Here is a 20925-nt window from a genome sequence, read left to right as displayed (position 1 = left end):
TTTTGTAGCTTTTCTTTTTCTTTTGAGGGATTAATGGCAGAATCATGGGTAAATTCAAGGGATTAGGATGGGATTCTTTCTTAAATAAAAGCAATGTGCAAAAGCAAAGGAATAGGCAACCTGCTATGCAAATCAAAACTATGAGGTTAAGTACAAAATAGACATGGAATTGCCAGGAGGAATATGATGCAAAGAGGCACAGATCTGTGAAAACATGACAAGGATAAGGTTATCGGCTTCCTGCATTTAACAAAATATGGAGACTGTACTGTGAGGTCAGACTGATGGAAAAATCTGCCTTTTGTGTGACCCACATTATCTTTGGGCTTCAAGGAAAGATGGGCAAATGCAGAATGGAGGTTGCTTTGTCTCAGTTAGTGAAATTTCTGAATAAATTCTCTCCATTTCATCCAAGTGATGTGTCTTTCCAACAGATGATTGAAGGTCATAGGAAGGAAGATTGAAGACTCTGTTTGGTTATGCAGTTGGGGTAGCAAATAGAGAAAACGAGTCACAAGCTCTAATATTAAACATAGATGTCTTTCCATTTCCCAGAAAGTGGTCTTTATACATAGGCTCTGCAGCCACTCAGCCAGCTGGCACAGGAGCCCTAGACACCTTCTGAGCATTCTTTCATGTCGCTGTGGCAGAATTTTCCTCTGTTCCCTTCTCTTCTGGCACAGCTATGGAGTCTGCTTGTGGCTGGCCAGTCTCTTCAAGCTTCAGATCTCTGTTCAGCATCACAGCTGGGCCCTGCTGCTACCAGAGCTAATTAGAGTCCTGCAGGTCACTGCCTTCATGAAGACGTTTTTGTTGTTTTGTACCAACTACCCCATTCCCTGGCTACTGGCACTTACTCTGCTTTCAGCACTGAGCCCTAAAGCTCTAAGACACAGTGAAGACAGATTCTCAGTACAATAATTAGGCTGAAAGACAGAAGGAAAGCAATCCATTTTCTCCTGTCACAGTTAGCATCACTTCTTAGGTCCTCTCTCCCACCCCCCTCCCAGATTGTTGTGTGGTTTGTGTAATGGTAGCATGCTCTAATTAAAGCATTTGGGTCTAGTTTGTTGCATGCCTGCTAGATAGGGAGCTGTGCTGGAAGGCTTGTGGGGTGGATCTTACAGAGGAATGACACTTGTTCTAAGTGGGAAGTTTCACAGGCAGAGAGGGAAAGCTCACAGCTCACTTCTCTGGAGTACAGCCCCTATCCCTAAACATGCACTGCTGGTGGCAGTGCTGGCCCATCGTGTCCCTCACACTGGCTCAGCTAGGACCCTGAACTTCCATTTCTGCTTTTCTTCCTGTATGTTAATGTTGTTTTCTCTATAGTGATACACACTGGTTGCTACAAGGTCCAGAGATCAGAGTGAATGCAAGGGCAGCAGTTAGACCACAGGATCTGTAGGGAGGACACAACATGTTTGCAGACTGTGACAGGAAGACAGAGCTGCCTCACAAAACCTTGTTCTAAGTACCTGGGCTGTGACTGACTGGGGGAAAGCAAATGAAAACAGACTCTGATCTTAACCTCTTCTTGGGAATATTTAGCCTTAAAAACGTGCATGTACTAAGCAAAGATCAGCCCAAAAGAGAGATGTTGTACCTATCCACAAAGTATTTGTGGCGTTCTCTTAAGGGTGCTACACTTATATGCCATATCTTACGTCAAGAAAATCATAGAATCATCAAGAATCATAGGATGGCCTGGTTTGGGAGGGACCTTAAACACCATCTAGTTCCAACCCCCTGCTGTGGGCTAGGACATCTTTCACTAGACCTGGTTGCTCAGGTCTTCATCCAACATGGCCTGAAACACTTCCAGGAATGGGAAATGAACACTGATTTTTGCATCCTGAGCACAGGTAACATCAGTAAAGGACTAGCAAGGAAAGCACAGTTCTTTATTATTTGTGGAGCCTTTAGACATGCAGTGAATGTCTAAAGAAGAAATGCTGTGGCAATGGTAAAACAAGAGACACTTTCTTATGCAGGCGTATGGATCAGTCTGATGACAACTCTCTGGTTAGGTATGGAACAAATCCCATTCTCAAAGAGGCAAAAGTGGAACACTGTTCTGCTGATCAACTTTAGTGATAGTTGCCAAGGGTTATATCCATGCAGCATCCAGAATTAGGCCCTTCGTGCTTAATTTCCAGGCAAGGTAAAAACCTTTTTGAATAATGAAAATATGTGAATATGGATTGCATACTGTGCTGAAGCCTCTGGAACTTGATTCTCTGGGGTGCTGGAGGTGTCTAACTGCTGCTCTATGTGCTGACTCCCAAACCAGCCATCTTCCAGACCTCCTTGGTACCTAAATTATATAGATATCGTGGCTCTCCTCCTGTACAGAAATCCCTGTGGCACCTGAATTTCAACTACTGCTGCTCCCTATCTCAGGCTCACAAATCAAACATTTCCCTGCTTGCTGTGCTCATGGGACCTGAGCTATTCCATGCTGCAATAAAACCATACATATTCATTAAGTCACAGGGAACAAGAAGGCATAAAGAGTTGATTCTGCAGCCTTGAGGGTTGGATCCTTACATGCACTAGAGGAGAGGCAGGGTTGGCTCCCTTAGTCTGTGCATACTGAATTGCAAATGCAAAGGAAAGGGCTTCTGCTGCACTGGGAATAATTTATGGGATTGACCAAGACAGCTACATCCCATCTCAGTCAGTACCCCACTGGCAGGAAGTTTCCATATAGAGGGGAGATCCGGCTGCGAGTTTCTGTCCCAAAACAGACAAAGCAGGGATTTGGTCTCAGGGATTCTCAAAAGAACTGGGGTTTGGGTGTGTAGCAGGAAGGAGTGTTTGGCTGTGTTTTGTGAGAGGATGAAGGACATGGAGGGAAAGGATGGCTTCAGGATCTGCTGCTCTGGGAAAGAGAGAAAATTTGTCGGTGAAACAGATGTCAAGCACCTCAGAGTCATCAAATTGAAGGTGAAGGTCTTTCTGTGCAAGCCCAGTTCCGTGGCACCTGGCAAAATTGATCAGTGGAAACTTTTGTATTTAGGGAATTAAACATTTCCTGTTTAAATAAATTTAAATTAAAGGTAAGAGGAGAGAGTTAAAAAATTTACATTTGGACTTAGAGCACAAAATGGCTGTTAGTATCCTGAGCTGTCCTTGTAAATCTGGCCCCAAGGCTGTTCCTCACTTTTTTTATTTTAAGTTAGTATTTTTAACAACTTCTTCTTTCTCTATAGAATTTTCTAAAAATAGTAAGAAAAATAAAATGGGTGGAAAAACCACAAAATCCAAAAACCCTACAGGGCAGAGCCAACAGCACACAAATGATCACTCTCTGCCCTGACTGCATGGCAGGCCATTATCAATGTCAGTCTAATTCCCTGTCTCCACTCCTGTGATACCAGTGAAACAAAAGGGGCCAAGCAAATCCCTGGTGTCACTCCAAGGAAGTTGCTTGAGCTACTTCAGGCTGGGGTTTGCCCAGCACATTTAGCAGAGTGATGTATGCTAATGTGCAAGCATCTCCCCGAGTGGATCTGGACCTGGCCTCTGGTCCACACCAGGTATCTGTCCATCACTGCATTTCTCTACTTGTGTTTTGGATTCCTATGAAATATATTCTTGCCTCTATTGTTTAACCTTTGTCTTCCAGTTTTTGTCTGCCTTGTGAGTTCTGCCTAATTAGGTTCCTTTCAAATTCCCTTGTGGCCTCAAGTTTTCTCATGCAGAATTTGGAATTAGTGCATTATTTTGTGGCTAGTTTTCAGGGCCAGGTTCATGCTTTTAAAGTGCTAAAATAACAATTAACAATACTTTGCACTTCCATACAATTTTTTCTTCCTCTGGGGATCTGAAAGCACTTTATAAGCAGCAATTAATTAAGATTCAATATTATGAGGGAAGGAATGTATAGGGACACATTTCTTTTCTACAGTAGGAATGCAGCCATCTCTGGGGTAGATAGTAATAACTAGTTTAAGAGAGTTACTACAACACATTCAATACCAGAGAGCAATTTTTAGACTGTAAAGTAAAAAACTGATGCAATTCCCAGCTGAATGTGCAAAAGAGATTTATAGAATCAGAATGAAATTACAGAAATTAATTTTGACTACGATGCCAAGGGGCCGCCCCACCCCCCCACCCCCCTTCCATGGCCAGAAATGCTGCTTCATGTCCTGCACAGAAGCAACCAACCCTGATAACTGATTCAAACTGGGCCTTAAAGTCCCCACACATGGTGCTGGGACTCAGATTTGGTCCTAAATCCAGAGGAAATAGTGCCACCTACTGAACCAGCACCCTACCAAGGACCAGTGCTCAGGGTGAATTCCTGTAATGAGCGATACCCACACCCAGTATGTAAAATCCAGTATGTTTTCTAGGTGATGTATATACAATACAGATACAGATAGACAGACAGCAGAAGAGTCAATATTCCAAAAAAGATGGAAACTTGGGCTTGTGTGATTATGCCACTTTTTTATTGCAGCAAGGAGAAAAGACCTGAGCGTGGACTGAAGCACCAGTTGGGAGCTGTGTATTTTGAGGCCCCACAGTAACTAGCAGTCATGTCTTGCCTTTGCTCCCATAGCCTTCAGCATGTTAATGAAGGAAAGAGTGTTTATTATTTTCAACACTCCTCCTCCCTACAAGGATAGTATTAATGATGTAAGGAAGTAAACAACTCACTGAGCCACAAAGCTCTAACAGTTATTAATTTCCAAGGAACTATCCTCACACCAATCTAGGAACTGAAACATTGAAGAATGGTGTGAATAAATATGAACACAGACACACGCTGGTTTACAAATATCAGACACTGGTCCAGTTTGTCAAAACTGCTCCTTTTCAACAGTCTCATATTTGGATGCTGACAGCTAAATCCACACAGGCTTAGCCTGAATTTTGCCCACATTCTTTGCTGCAGTGGCTGGTGCAGGCAGCATGATCAGGGCTACTGATCCTAAAGAAACCCAAGCACAGACCAACAAGCACCTGCACCCTCCCTCTTCCAGATGAGCCAGGACTTCTGATACCACCAGGGTGGTGCAGCCATTTCCCTGTTGCTGTTTTGGCTGTGCCATGCTGGAGCAGATCTGCTGGTAGAGTTCAGCATGACTGGATAAAAACCAGGAGAAAACCATGGCAAAACTTGTGCATGCCTGATGACTGACCATGCATGGTTCCCTCCTGTTTGCTGTCTCTTCCATGTGACTCTTAACAGCTTGGCTGTACCATGCCTTGGCTTGAAAAGAAGGGTTGGTGATTACTCTCGTCCAGGATACAGCAAATCAGGGCACTCTGGAGATACGGGAAATGGGAGAAAATTTCTTCCTGCAACAGAGGAAAGCTGAGAGATAGATATTCCCCATCTTAAATCAGTGCTCTAAGTTCTGCCACATAGTTCATAACATAACAAATGGCACCATCCTGTACTAGAATCCTGCCTTTAGAAGGAGGTGATGGAGCAGATTTCAAAGGCATGAAGACAACTAACATTTCCAGTGAGTCACCTCTTCTTTTCTCACGCATCACAAATAATGGAGGCAGGAGCAACCTCTGGAAGTCTTTATCATTGCTTATACCTTTGCATTGACTGGCAAAAGGATTTAGGTACCTGCATCCATCTTTTTCCTTCTGCCCAGGCTCCTAAAATTTCAAACATACATGCAAACTAGGCCAGTTGGATTCAGGCCACTTTCACAGATTCATAGAATCATAGAATAGTTTGGGTTAGAAGGAACCTTTAAAGTTCATCTAGTCCAACCCCCTTGGAATGAGATCTAAGATATCTTCCACTAAACCAGATTTCTCAGAGCCTCACCAACATCCCCATTTCCAGGGATGGGGTCTCTACCACCTCTCCAAGCAGTAGTGCTCATTACCCCTTTGTGGTATCTCATCAGGGCTTTTTGTGCAGTGTCAGGAGGTCTAGACCTCAGAGAACTCTGCGAAATCCAGGCAAAATCTGCAATTCAGGATCAGGTCTCAGCAGAGTTTAACAGTGCAAGTCAGCTAAAGGCTGATCCTTACTACAGGTAAAATTCAATTCTGCAAAAACAAAAAAAAATATTTAGAGGAAAACTGTCGGAAAAGCTGGGAGACACCAGTATGGGGGAAGATTGCTTTTCCAAGTTGTCTCTGGGCTATCTACCTGAACATTTTGTGAGTGGGAACAGGCCAGGATCACGTGAGAGGGAGAAGGGACAAGCCTGGGAAGGAGAACTACACTTGTTTCCTTAGTTGTTGCTGAGGAGGAAGAAACTGATTAGTAATCATTGTCTCCTAAAGTATCTGCCAGCATCTGTGCAGATAGAGACTGGCCAGACAGGGACTGGGGACCAGAGACTGGGGACTGGGGAGGGCTTTGCCACGTGCCTTGTCCCAGCAAGTCAGTCTGCCAGCCACTGCTGCCACAGGGAACCACCAACTCTGCCTGTCTGCAAAGGCAAGGAAGAACGAAGACAGAGGTGTAAGTTTCTCTCTTGGAGCACATTTTTTGCCCAAAGCTCTGTATTAGTGAAGGGACTCATCTTGCTGTAGTCTTGTAGAGGTATAAGATCCTTGCCAGGAAGCTCTGCTGCACACCATGGCAGCTGTCTCTTCTTTTCAACCACCACTGTCTGAGGTCACTTATCGACCTGTAAGAAAAGGAATTCAATTTTTCTGAAAGGGAATAGTTTTATTTTCTTATTTATGAATCTAAATTTGATTGCAAGCTGTTTGTAACATTGTACTGAGCACAGAGACCCTGATCCTCACCAAAGGCCTTGGGTGTGCCTTCACTACAGGAACAAACAAAAATAGTGATTGCATTAGTTATCCATTTATCAAACCTGGGTGCCATCTAAGAATGCTGCTTCTTGCTGTCCCTCTGCAGAGCACTATCCTCAAAAATGAAAATAATTTCAAATAATCATTTCAATTTCAGGTTGCTCAAAGCCAGGCACTTGTAAGGGCAGGCTGTCAACTTTCCTGCACCAATTAGTGTGTTGATAAAGCTTCTGGAGTAGTGACATTAACAGCATTATCTTACAAAGATACCTGCAGGTAATATCAACGCAATTACTATTGAATCTGAAGTGGGGGAACTGGTGAGCCTGCCTTAACAGAATTACCAAGATACATTGAATTATTTCTAGCAATATGGAAACTTATATAAGAACAAAGCACTGAGTGAGACGTATTTGTCTTCATTGAGCAAAGGTGAAGCACAGATGTTCCCCAGGCCATTCTGGCCCATGCTGATGATATATTCAGAGCTCTGGACATTTCAAGTAAATATATCTTTAGCCACACTCCCTCTGCTGTCCCTACTGCTTTTGATTAAAGGAACAGACCCTTAAAGCAAAGGGTTATCCAGCTACAGAGAGGTGATTTATACCTGTAACACCACAGCCAGGGAGGAGGCTTAGCCCAAAGGTGGGACGTCAGAAGAAGGTGCTCTTACCAAGGTATGGATTGGCACAAAGCATTCATCCACTTTCAGTCCTGTAGCAAAACCCAGTATCCAAACCAGTGTTTAACAACCTTGGGACTTACTCCAGCCAGTCCAGAGATGTTAGCTTCAGGGTGAGGAGAGTGGGGAATGTGACCAGACAGGAACAGTAACAGGGCATCTCGGTGTAAACAAGAGGAAAGGATGCTGGATGAGAGAAAGCTGGGGCGTGTCCATCTTAGCCCTACATGGCAAATGCTTCTACTCTCTCAAAATTTGAGTGTGCCCTTTAAACAGATCTTATAAAATCTTAATGTGCCCTATCCATGATCTCTCACCTTTTCACTTAAGCCATGTATGTACGTATGTACATAAACAAATATATCATTTTAATATATAATAAGTGACCCATTGAAGAAACAAAGGAGCAAACACCACAATGGGTGAACAATCCTACTCAGAGACATTGCTTTCCCTGTTTCACTTGCTTTGGTAGATTGCTATATTGTGCAGAGATATCTTCTCACTGTTTCCTCTTAATTATCCTTAATTCTATTGAACAGACAAACATCAACTGCAAATAATGCATGCTTAATTATGCAGTGTTGGTGGTTGATACTGTATTATCACCAGCTTTTCTTTTAATATTTTGGCAACACACAAATGAAACTGCTACAATATGCTAAAATAGCCTCTATCAGAGTAATGGTCATGAATCCACTGCATGCACAGTAACCTCACCTCTGCCCACGGAAGGCCAGCAGAGGTGGTGAAACGGAGCTGTTCCCATCCCAAATGAGATTCCAGATGCCCTTGCTTGATATGGATCTGATGGCAGGAGGCTAGCAAATTGTTACAGGTGACCCTGGAGAGAGGCAGGAAGAGCCACCATGAAACACAAAACAATCATTTTCAAAATAAAGCAAAAATTCTCCGGGTTTTGTCATCATTATTATTTGTAATCTCTTCTGAGGATGAAGAAGGCTTGTCAGACCAGATGGGACCAGAATATCTAATGAAGGACACAGTACACTGCACAGGAACCAGAGGTAGCTGAGAGCAATAGGGCCCCAGGACTGTCATTATTGCATTAGGGACAAACAAAACCACAGGGACCCCAGTAAAAGATGCATCTATTTTCACAAGGACATTGCAAAGATGCCACATGATACACAGCGGTTTTAATCATTAATAATCGTCCAGTACAGACACTCTTCACCTGTCATGGTAGACTCGGTCTGGCCCTCCAAGGGTCTAGGATCTTCTTGGGTTTGGCTCTTTGCATCATATTTGCCACAGAATCTGCAATTAAAACCAGAATAACTTGTTTTCCATGTTGAATATTTCCAGGTACAGATCTAGGTGTAAATAACTTGGTGAAACGGGATTTCTTTTGCTAGGTGTTTTACTTTGCTTTATTGTCTTTATTATCCTTTCCCTCTATGTACTACCCAAGCAGAAGTGGTTTTCCTGCTGTTACATGACAGCTTAAATAGATCCATGAGCCATGTCCCCATTTCAGAGGGCACAAAAACACCTGAGGGATTGCCCTGTGCCAGCATCCAGGTAATAAGAGCTGAACCAGCTCCTAAGCTGGATGGCAGTGGGCCCAAAGGAGGGTTTGGAAGTAGCTAGATAGAGCAGTCCTTTTACAGTGAATTGGTCAAAGTGTTTCAAGTGGATTAATCCTCATGCTAATTTACAGGAGTCCTGCTTGAAGACATTGCATTTCCTTGGAATGAGACTATAAAGAGTATTTGGCCCTTGACCCATTAAATATACATTATTCCAAACATAACAAGCCAGATGCAGCTCTCCTTCCAGACCCCTTCTAAACACTTGAAATGGGTTGAGTGAAATAGGTCTCAAGCCAGTGCTGGCCCTGCTTGAAATGGGAGTTTGGACTAGGTGGTCTCCCAAGGCCCTTTCAGCCCTTTCAGGCTGGAGTGGTGCAGGGATGAGGAGGAAACCTGAGCACTGTTAAACCCCTTCAGAGCTCTTGAAGCATCCTAAAGCTTATACTGGCAAAAGTGCAAGGAGTAGAGATTCCTTTCTTTGCTGACCCAATCAGTCAAGAGCTTGAAACACCTTCAGGGTGCAGAAGCAGCTCCTGCATTTACATGGCTGAGTCACACAGGCCAGAGACAGCCTTCCGCCAACGTGGGATTGGCACAAAAGCTGGATAATGAAGAGATGTTTACACTGCTGCTGCTGCTGCCTTTACTCCGGGACTTGTTTAATCTTGCAGGCTCTCAGGCAGTCACCATTCATGCACAGGTGCAACCATAAAGGGGCCAAATGTGGAAGGCAGGGTGTGACTAAGCCCAAAAATGAGCGACACAAATGCATTATTCATGCAGAAAGCTTACAATGCTCCACAATTCCTTTCTTCAGAGCAGATCACTCCACTATCAACGTCAGCTACATGATTCTTCATTTCTGACACCTGCCTTTGTTCCTTTTCTACCTCAGAAGCGAGGTGACCTGGGTGTTTGCCTGAAATTGTTGCTCAGGACTAATTTTCCAGCAATGCCGGGTAACAGCCTGGAACTTTTTGGAGGTAGATGTGACACGAGTGGCGACAGGGTCCTGCGCTCTTATGCCATCTGCCCCTCTGAGCACAGGAGTCCATGTGATGTCAGGAACTTTGCTAGAGAACTGTGTTAGAGGAAAAGAAGGGTGTAAAAAAGAGAGAGGAAGAGGAGACCAGAGAAAGCAAAAAGGGAAGGTGAGGATGGGAAGAGAGAGAAACTTCCAATCAACATAAAAAAAGATGGAAACTTGACTGTGTTGTTGAAAATAATAGGGGTTTTAACAGTTAAAGGGTTTTAAAAGGTCATTATGCATTTAGCAGCAAAAGAGCAATATGAATTTCTAAGCAGCAACATCTGGAAGATCAAAAGAAATCATACTTCAATCAACATGAAAATCTCTGCTCATTACACACAATCATATTTAGTTATTAATAGACACAGGCTAGACACTGACATTTTACACATTTCATCCTATGATGCGCCAGGGACACTTCTGGCATTTAGTTTATCATTTTCATCAGTGTCATGGAAAGAGTGACCGCTATGACCCCAAAAATCTCACACTGTCAGTCATCGTAAGTGAATTTATCAACACATACGAAATCAGAATCCACATGAGAGTTTTAACTGTTTGCATACTAAATTACTTCATTCTTCAGGCTTCAAAAAAAAAATCAGTTTTGCATAATAAATAATGATAAGGGCCAGCGGACAATTATATAGGTGGAAACAGTATGCAAAATACTTGGAATTCAAATTTGATGTGTGAATATATCCAGAAGTTGCTTAAGTAATCAGCTCAGCAGCTGTATTAGCTATTGTTAGAGCTTAATACAAAAGCTCTTCAGCTTGTATTAAAAGCAGCCCAACTTAAACTGCAGTTGGCACATGTCCTATTAGTATTTTTGTTTTGTTAGACAACTTCCAATGGATTCAGATGTGCAGTTAGGTCAATATTAAAATTAAATGGTCTGTTGTTTTAATTCAGAATACAAAGAGGTCTTTGGGAGGAAGGAGTCAGTCCAAAAATAATGTTGACTCCAACAAGAGCACAAACAGAAAGTGCTGTAAGCCAGCAGCCCCAGCCTAAATCTGTACCTTGTAGTGTGAGAGGGAAGGCTCTTAGCTGAGAATCATTTGCTAAACTGGCATATTCGATTTCATGACTGATTTTTGTGTGTAATAATTGCATTAAAAAAATAATGAGAGTGGGTTTCTTTCTAGTTTTAGCAATCACTATGGCAAACATGCTGAGACGCTTCAGACAGAAATGAGATTTTACTTCTAATGACAATTATTTTTGGACTGAATTGGACTAAATTCGTTAATTAGATCTGTCACTGCATTTTCTAACTCAGTTATTGCATCCTTTGATGATTTTACTAGAATTATACTTCTATTCCTGCCACTTTGCATTCTATGCTTTAATAATTCCTCAGACAAGTATGCTAGGCAGTTGATTACATTTTGTGGCAGCAGTAATGTAAACCCTCTCCTGTGTTACATTGATTCGAAAATCACGCTGGTCACTGAACCAACGCACTAAGCCAATATTGCTCTGAATGAGTGAACTGTTCAGAGGAATTCAGCCAGGGACAGATTGTGGACGTGCTTTTTTAGTCATTAAATGGATATAAACAGTTACAAGCAATTGTAAATGAAAACAAGATTTAAAAATAAAATCTTGGATGTTCTAAAACTCATTTAGTTATCAGCAAAATGAGATCTCATCTACTAAATTATCTCAGGGCAAGCTGGCATAGGTTAATGAACTGACAGATTTTTAAATATCTTGCCATTTCAACAACTTTAGAAAATTGATTGTTTTTATGCGAGGTCTGGCTTTTTACTCACCCAGAACTGTGGGTGTAGTTAGAAATTCACTTTTGGAATAAAGACAATATGATCAAAATAGTCACGTCCAAAAAAACTCCAGCACTCCCAAGCCACTGATTCCTCCCAACCTCCCTGTGTACCCAGACATCTGCCAGTCAGGTGCTGTGATGTGGATTACAAGACAAAATCCTGCTACTGAAAATACCCAACATAGCTGGTAGGGCAGTGAGCAGCCCACTGGACCATGCTGGCTGTAATTCAACTGTCTGCCCTGCACAGGAGACAGCTTGGAGCTGCCCTGCAGCCCAGGCAGAACAGGGAATGATCACAGTTTCCCTCTTCTCTGCTTGCTCAAAGGAGAAACATTTGCTCGGCTTCTTTTCCTAGAATTAAACTGCTTCTGTTGTCTCTCTTTCAAGAGAGGGATCACAGAGCCAGAATTCCAGAAATTACCTAGTTCTGCCTGACATCTCCTTATGCAGTTCTGTCCCATCCCTAAGAGAATGCATCTAAGAGAAGATTTTTATTAAACACATTCAGTGATATTTTTAATGCCAGTTTAAGAGCATTTTCACATTTATTGTACAGCTGGATTTTTTCAAAGTATCTGTGCAGGTCTTAGGAAGATGTCCTGTGATTCCAGTATTTGGTTGTTTGGCTTTAGGAGTGCTATTAATTTCCTAGTAGTGACCTACCAGACTTCCAGGACACAGGGACCAGCTAATCACTTCCCAATAGTCTTCTTCCCACATTTCATTTAATTCGTCCAAGTGGGCTCAATTTTCAATCCACTAGCAACAGCACAGGGTAAAAATATTTGTAATTCTAATAGTTGATTTGTAATTATTTCTTAACCTCCACGCATTTCTTTTCTGTAAGTGGATGCTTTCTTGAAATGTTGAGCTGCAAAATAGAAATGGATATTGTTTTAAAAGGATGCATAAACCTGGAAAATGCAGTAATGTTCAAGCACCAGGCTGAAAGTCAGAAAGGCCTTGCTGGGATATGAAGGAAACAGCAAATCAACACAGCCCCATGAAGAGGCTATCCATTATTCCATAGCCCAGCCCTGAAACTGAGCACTAATTTTCTTTTTTTAAATCCTCTCCCATATGGTTTTTGATCATAAAAGTGCACTTCCAAATAACTAGACTTTATAATAACAGATTTGAATCTGAATTGTTAAAATTTCCAAGGATTTTACTAAAAATAACTAATAATTCCTTATGAAGGTACTTTCCAGACTGAGAAATGAATTCCAAGAAGGAAGCACTGGTGGGGAATGAGCTCATGGTCTTGGAAGTGAAGTTCCAAGAGATGATGTCTGGGAATTTCTGCCTTATCACCTCCGTGGATTTTTGTCATGTTGTCATGATTTAATTTTGGCAATTTGTCTCCCCTACTATAAATACAGTTAAAAAAACTAAGAGGCCGTTCACTCATGGCTTTTCTGAACCAGTTTGGGTTTTTTTACCTTGGTAAGCAAAATATTGATACTTGAATGTCTACAGTGCTCCATGAAGAGGCAAGACAGAGAAAGATGAAGCACATGGGCATGAGGAAGAGGTGGGATATTTAGCCAGTTCTTGCAAAATTAGACACTTTGAACAAAACAAAGCAGTTAAAAGTATAAAGCTGCAGGAGCACCATATGAGCAGGGCAGGAGGAGGGTGGGTTTGAAGGGCAACAGCAAAAAAAGAATCACTGATCTTTTAACGACCACTACTTATACCTATTCAAAACTTTGCAAAATCATGTGCAAAACTTTAGCTAGAGGGAGCAGCGAGAGAGCACCTTGTAGTGCAGTAAAGCCACAAGTGCTCCTTGGATATAGTAGGGTGCTGGCCCTTGACCCCACAAGCGCTTTCCTCCTGCATGCTCTGCCCCAGACACTGAGAGGTCACAGCAAAGAACTGGTCCAGTGAGGACTGGACATGCTCTTTTTCTGGGAGAGAAAAAAGCCCTGAGAAATCCTGGGGCATGACTTCCACACTGGGTCAGTAATTGAATGGAAGAGGGGAGGAGGGGGAAAAGGAGCAAGAGGGCTGTCAGGCAAGCAGAAAAGCAAAGGAGCAAAAGCGGTTTTCTCTCAGCATGAAAAGTGCCCTGTGACATCTGGTCAGGATGCTTGTGGAGCAGTAGGATTCATGCAGGTAAAAAAAAAAAACATCCTGATGGAGGCCTGAAGCAAGGCAAGGTGGGGTAGCTGTGGGAGGACTGTCAGAAGGGATGTAGTCACTCTGAAACAGAGATGCCTCTGCACAAAACTTATACCAGTGCAACTCATTTGAAAACAGAGTCATGCTGCTTCCAAAGTGGTTTAATTAAGGCAGAATCAAAATGTCAGCTTAAAATAAAGGAAAAAAGAAAAAGAAAAGAACTTTTGTATGAAGACACAAGGCAGCTGATGCCAAAAAACCCACAAAAATTACAGAGGAGGGAAAAAAATGCCAACATTTCTATCTTGCCAAAGACCTTTCTCACTGGAGGGAATTTCACTTGAATAGTTGCCACTGCTGGCAGCTGGAGTTGCAAACTGAGCAGGGGAGCAGCAGGGTTCTCATTCTCTCGCCTTGCTGACCAAGAGCTCTGACAATCCAGCTCATTATTTTCAAAAGCTCAGCTCAAAGCAGCAGTCCCAGCGCTGGCTGGGCCCACATTAGTCCATTTACAGCGTTTGCACCATCCAGTGACTGGGATTCTGGCAAGAACCAAGATAAAAACCATCTTGGAAAGGAGGTTTGGTGAATGGCAACACTGAAAGCACTTCTGGATTTGCTATGCAAGAGGAAACTCAATGAGAAATCCAGCACAACACTGCAGCCAGATGCAGTTTTGTGGGATCAGTGTAAGGGATGGAAAGGGAAAGTTTTATTCTGAGTGGAGAAGCCTTGGGTGCCCTTCTTCCATTGAATGTTTGCAGGAGGTTTATGAACCTCCACATGCACTTTGGAAGTGGAACTGTAGAAACTGAAATTGATATTGCTGCTTTTGATCCAAACTGGCTTGGGCACCCAGGTAATTCCTCAGCTGCAAAGTAGCACCTGCCTTCCCTCGTGCAAACCATAGGCAAAGGTCCAGACAGCAGCTCCAGAGATGGTTTTGGAAATGATAACCCAATGCCAGACTGGACCAAGTCAGTTCATGATAAGGAGAAACTCAGAACACCGGCAGCAAAAGGTGGTTATTGTTGATAGATGTTGTTTCAGCTTTTCTAATCTAAAAACAACAGTTAATAAAACCTAACAAAATCTTCTCCAAGAAATTTCACTATTGAGCAAATTTTTATGCCTGAGCTATAAGTCCAATTAGCAACACTACAATGGAAATGATAGTAGAAACCACACTACAGTGGTGCTATGGGGAATGCCTTCCCTTTGTCTTGTTACAGTTCCTTTTTTCCCAAGTTGAAAATAAATATATAAGTTAAACAAAATAAAAATGCCCATCTAATTTTGCAGATGCATAGTTAATTAATCACTTAATTTAACCCACTTAGCTTCAACGGGAAAGAAATGCAATCTGACAGTCAAGGTAATATTTTTCCATTCATTCTAGTGTTTGAAAACATCTACTTTACTTTAATAGCAGCTGAATTCAATGGATTGATGCTAATGTTTTTGCTTAATTTGGTTTTAGAAAGGTTGTATAACATTTAATAGGTAAAGAACATACCATGGGTAAAAATAAGTGTCATTATGTTTCTGGCAAATACTACCAAATTTTATTAAAAACAAATATATATATTTGTGAATAGATTGATTAAAAAGGTACTTAGCTGGGAAAATTTCGTTTTGGCTGAAAGTTTATTAAAAAAAATCATCTGCTTACAGCACCAAAGAACACACTGCTACAAAACATTGAAGTGTGTGGTTTGTTATATTTGAAATCTGAGATTCTCGTGTTAATGGCTCCCAGTATTCATTACCATAATGCAGCATTAAACAAGCTATGCTACACTGCCTCCACAACACGCTGCTGTCCATCAGCAGGGAGCGGGGCACTGGGGACCTGATCTGCAGCTTTGTGCAGCCAAAGGCTGAGCTGCTTGTTTTCCCTGGCTTTCCTTTCACCTACAGCAGGAGGTGGCACCTGCGCCCCAACAGAGTGCTCACGTTCAGCATCGCTGAGCAGGTTGTGCTGCTCCTGCTGCACCTCTTGCTCAACACGCTGTGTATAGATAAAGGCAAAGGCAGCTCAAACTGACTCAGGAGGCAGGCAAAACTGAGATACAGCCTCGGGGTGAAGGATCAGGGCCAGGTTGCTGGATCCATGCCCACCACAAGAAGGCTTGGAACTGAATTTACCTATCCTGACATTGCTGGGGATGGCAACAAGAACACCTTCTCCAAGAGCTGTGTAACTACTGCCCTCAGCATCTTATATAACACTGCCAGCACACACATGGATTAAATCATGGTGGTTTTCAAAACAGAACACAATGAGGGACTTGGGGGGACTATTACAAGGGTTACTAACAAAATCCCACACAGTGTATTCATGGGAGATTTTCGGGAAAGACTTAAGGAAAACTTTCAAGCAAAGCTCAGTGCAAGTATTGGTATACTGAAATTTAAGTGCGTGCTTAAGTCTTGGCCTGGGGCCAAAGCTGTAAAGAAATAATATCCATAATAATGCTGACTGCATGCCTCTCCATGAGCTATAGTGAGTCACTGCATCTGAAGGCAAACCCCTGTGGCACAATGTCCTTGTTGTTTACAAATATGCGCTCATGCTTTCATATAGGTGCATGTATAAATGCACATACACAAATATATACTATGTATATGTGCCCAGCACCCACCATCTAAAGATCACAAGATGCTTTTAATATAAATTTCATGACTTAGATGCTTTACTCTGAGCTTTACAGATAATGGATTTTTTATCTCACTAGTGGCTCTGAAAAAATGTTGTTGAAATGACTGTCTCATTTCAAGCTACTTTGTTAGTTATCTGCAAACAGAAAAATATTTTTAAATCATTGTATCAGGTAAAACAAAATGCTTCATGTACCATAATAATTTATTTTTCATCTGATGTTAAGAATTTACAATTTTTTTGGAATAAATTTTCATGTCATTCCTAGCTAAAATGTACTTTCCAATAAAAAAAAGATATACCACCCTGACAGTATCACAAAGAAGCATGCTTCCTATGAAATTAGAAAGCAAAGTTGACAGTGAGATAATTTTTTTTACAAGTAAATATTTAGTATCATGGAAACTTCTTGGTTCATCAGAAGTTTTGCATAAAATAGTTCATCCAGTTGTGTATTTGGGCCAAGCACATGGTTCCTGTTTTTAAAGTTGTAGACAGACTGGAAGCAGTTTAAGGTATGTCCTTGGTCCTCTAGCTTTTTTTGTGCAATTATATATTATGTGCTGTTCGGGTAAGAGACATTAGGGAAGGGAACACACATATTCTTGGTTCTTGAGCTGCAGTAGTACTGGGAAATGAAATATTATTTTGGCAATGAATATATTAACAGTAAAAAGGGAAAGGAGAGTCATTATTTGTCCACAGTGTAGTAAACTCTTTTGCTGAACCTGCTTCTAATAGGCACCATGGCCAACAAGTCCCTGCACTTTGTCTCCATCCAGCTTTGCCTTTGTCCAGAAGGAAACAATGCAGGAAACCCAGCAGTTGAGTACATCCTCCTGCCTCTGTCCAAGGCCGTGGCAAAGAGGCTGCTACCTGCACACTGCCACACAAGTGCAGGCAGGGGGAGGATAAACAGATGTGGCCCAGCTCTGCCTGGGATGCTGCCCCTGCATCCAGCTCTTCTCCTCCCACCTTCACTGAGCAGCCAGGGAAAGGCGAAGGGAAGAAAAGAAAGAAGTTCAAAACCAAGACCCACTGCTGCAGCTACAGCAACATAGAAAAAGCTGTTCATCTCCTGCCTCACACACACTGATGTCACATTTGTCAGAGGCATCCTTCTCCTAAGAAAAACATGGGTCCATGGTTAGTCCTGGCACTGTTGGGGTCTCCAGCTGCCTGCAGCCTATGGAGTCTGACAGTCCCAAGTCCAGGGAGCTGAGAAGGAAACCAATCTTGAGCAGCTGGAGACAGGTGAAGGAAATCAAAAAACACATAAAATTCATTATTGCTAAAATGCATAGCAATAGAATTTAATGACTATTCTGCTGAAAAGATAAATATCAGCATGTGGAAGAAACCCTGAGCAGGAAATAACAAAAAGAGAAAGGCCAGGTTACGCTATCATTTAATCAGAAATATAATAGATGATGGTGAAGGAAAAGGTCTTGCCAGCAATGCAGTTTGGTTGGATCCTTAGTGAGGCATAAGCTTTGCTCTCAGAAAGTCTTTCTTGAAAAATAAATTCATATTGGCTTGAATACAGGCAGTGTCACACAGAGTGACAACTGGCTGAGTGGCTGTAAACAAAAGGTAATGATAAATGACACTACATCAGGTCGGTGTGTCTGCATGGAAGTGACGGCCAACGAGATACCATCGAGGAGAGGCTGGAGCTGTCAGAGAGCTACCCTGGCTTTATTTAACATCTTTGCTAATTATTTGGAAAAGGAAGGAGAAATGCACCGCATTTGCTTCATTTGATTTTCAAGAAAAGAGGCAAGACTCTCACCTGCTCCTGGGAGACCCCTAATACCAAAGCACTGTTATCCCAGTGTCGGCAGGGAGATGGATTGCTCCGAGGCTGCGCAGGCGATTGTTTGGGAAAACGCCCAACGGTGGAGGTGGTGGCAGCAGTACAAAAGAATATGTAGCAATTATCTGCCTGGTGAGGGGGCTGTACAGGAGCAATCCAGCTCTTGACGTAAGCAAAATGCAGTAAAGCAGATAAATAAATCTCTGTGTCGCAGGGGGTGTTTTCAATAAACCTGCAGGAATTTTTGCTCCAAATTATTTTAAGTAGCTGTGCTATTTCCATGGGGAATTTCTTATCTCCTCCTTCTATTGTGAGGGCGTTCTTTCACCTTGCAGACATATGAGTGAAGAGAAAGAGGTGAGACAGCATTCATTACTTGGATGTTGAGGTTTTACATCACAAGGAGGGGGAAGAGTAGCAAGAGGAGTGTTTGAGTGGGCAGCCCAATGGAGGAGCAGAGGCAGAGAAAGAGAATGGTCAGGATTAGGCAGAGATTTCACAAAGTATGCTAAAGCCAGAAGGAAAAGGACTGGTTTTTTTCTGCCTTTCAGGTGAAGGCAGGCCTGGCTCTGTTGTGTCCTGCACTCCTCGCTGCCAAAACCAGAGCAACACTGTTTAAATAAGAGAGGGAAAAACCTCAAGACAGGGAAAATAGAGTAAATGGTAGATGAAAAGACCTTCATGCTGAAGGAAGGGATAATCCCTCCATAGGACAACAGGCCCAGGGGATAGAGATTGCTTTGGTCTCCTGTGGCTAGAGGAAAGAGGAGAAAAAAGCAAGCAAGTTCTGATGGATTTCTCCTACACTGCTTCTGAATTTTCTCATTCAGAAGATGGTTTTTAGCAGGCTGCTCAAGAGGCAGATCACCCAACCACTCCCCTGATTTCTTGAGCATTTCTGCTGTATTGCGTAGGTGGTGATATTGTCAGATGCTGAAAGGAAGAAAGAGACAGAGTAGGGCTAGGAAAACAAAACCAAATTATTAGTAATCTCTTCAAAAATCCAGCAAGGGACTCTAGAAAATGGGTCTGCACTTATGTCCAGGTTTTGGCAAACTAAGCGTACTATTGCCTTTTCTCAATTTTGTCTTATTTTCCTAAAGGTATTTTTAACAGTTATTTTTCCTGCACTATAAACCAGGAATAATATCCCTCCATACAGGGGAGTTCTGCCATTTCATCATAACGTGCAGAGGGAAGTCTGTTGTTTCTCAAGATCAATATACTTGCAAAACCTTGAATGCTGAACCTGAGAGGCAGGGGATGTTCCCAATAGCCTGAGTCTCAACCTCAGGTTGCAAAAGTAGGGCAACAGCTGAAGTGAGCTAATGCTCTTTCATGGAAGTCAATCTGGTTGTTCCCACACCTGCCCTGAAAGCTGGAAATGATGGACTTTCAAGCAATATTACTCTGTATGTTTGGACCAGACATGTGCATTAGTTGATGCTGTTGGAGCATAAATAATTAATAAATATGACCAGGAGTGTGTCCAGCAACTGCTTCACCAAAGAACCTCAAGTATCAGTATCCAAAAGCCTTTTAAATAAATCTTTCCACATTCCCATTATAAAGTGAAAGGGTCCCTTGACTCTTTAAAAGGCTTTTTTTCCCCTCAGCTCAGAGTGGTATAAATGCAATATGATTTCATATTACTTTAGACATGTGATACTGTCCAGAGCAGGCTACTCTGCATCACTGAGATGCCAACACTTGGCTAGCAAAAGTGGAAACACAGCAGGTAACGACCCAGCACAGGCAGGCTGACGGAGCTATTTTATTCTGTTCTGTGACCCATGTTACAACAGAAAAATTTATTGGATTGCTGGTGTCTCCTTGTGAGCCAAAAGAAGGGAAAGTTGTCGGGACACAGTCACGACCCCAGGTCAAGAATTACTGACATGATGGCCTAATAAAACTTTTGTCTTTCCCTATGGCAATCAGGTCATGCTGGGAAACTTACACCTCTCTTGTCATAAGAGATTCAACAGTCAGAATTCAACCCTATTCAAGGGCAGAGATGCCACTGGCATCAATAGGAGCAGAAATGGTATGAAAGAGTTGAAATGTCAAGTGTGTATTTGCAGAAACTGATTCTGCTGAAGACTATGCAGATATAATTATGCTGCTCTTTTCCCCATTGCTCTCCTTTTATATTATCTAAGGCAAAGTGCCCACAGAGGACACAGATGCACTCTATTAGATGTAGAGTGAGTATTGTTAAAAATATCCTCTCTAAAACCGACTACATATTTACTCCTTTGTAACCTCATCAACTGTGACACTATGTAATTACAGATTGTTCAAGAGTCTTGTCTGCCCACTCAGTGCCAGACTGAAAAACAACTAAAGAAAACATAAAAAGCAAAACAGACAACTGAGCATGTGCCCTCCACCACGCTCCCAAGAGGCTCACTAACTGTGTATATGCTCCATGTCTCAGGGAGGATAGTGCCCATCTACAACATTCTTCTCCTCCATGAGGCACTTTTACAACACTA

General features: G+C 42.3%; 1 long non-coding RNA gene across 2 annotated transcripts in view; it reads right to left on the bottom strand.

Moving 5' to 3' along the window:
• Positions 1-4446: 4446 nt before the first annotated feature.
• The window catches only part of LOC104686439, a 52397-nt gene continuing 35918 nt past the window's right edge, over positions 4447-20925 (bottom strand). Inside the window, exons 5-8 of one of the 2 annotated variants that reach the window (XR_005601617.1) lie at positions 12486-12693; positions 8640-8722; positions 8162-8285; positions 4447-7601 (exon numbers count right to left, since the gene is read on the bottom strand). This is a non-coding gene — a long non-coding RNA (uncharacterized LOC104686439). Of the gene's footprint in view, positions 8286-8639; positions 8723-12485; positions 12694-20925 lie in introns of both variants that reach the window. The other variant, XR_005601616.1, reaches the window with a different exon arrangement.

This window comes from Corvus cornix, chromosome 2, assembly GCF_000738735.6.
Source record: "Corvus cornix cornix isolate S_Up_H32 chromosome 2, ASM73873v5, whole genome shotgun sequence".
Classification (NCBI taxonomy): Eukaryota; Metazoa; Chordata; class Aves; order Passeriformes; family Corvidae; genus Corvus; species Corvus cornix.
This window is presented reverse-complemented; position numbering and strand designations above follow the sequence as displayed.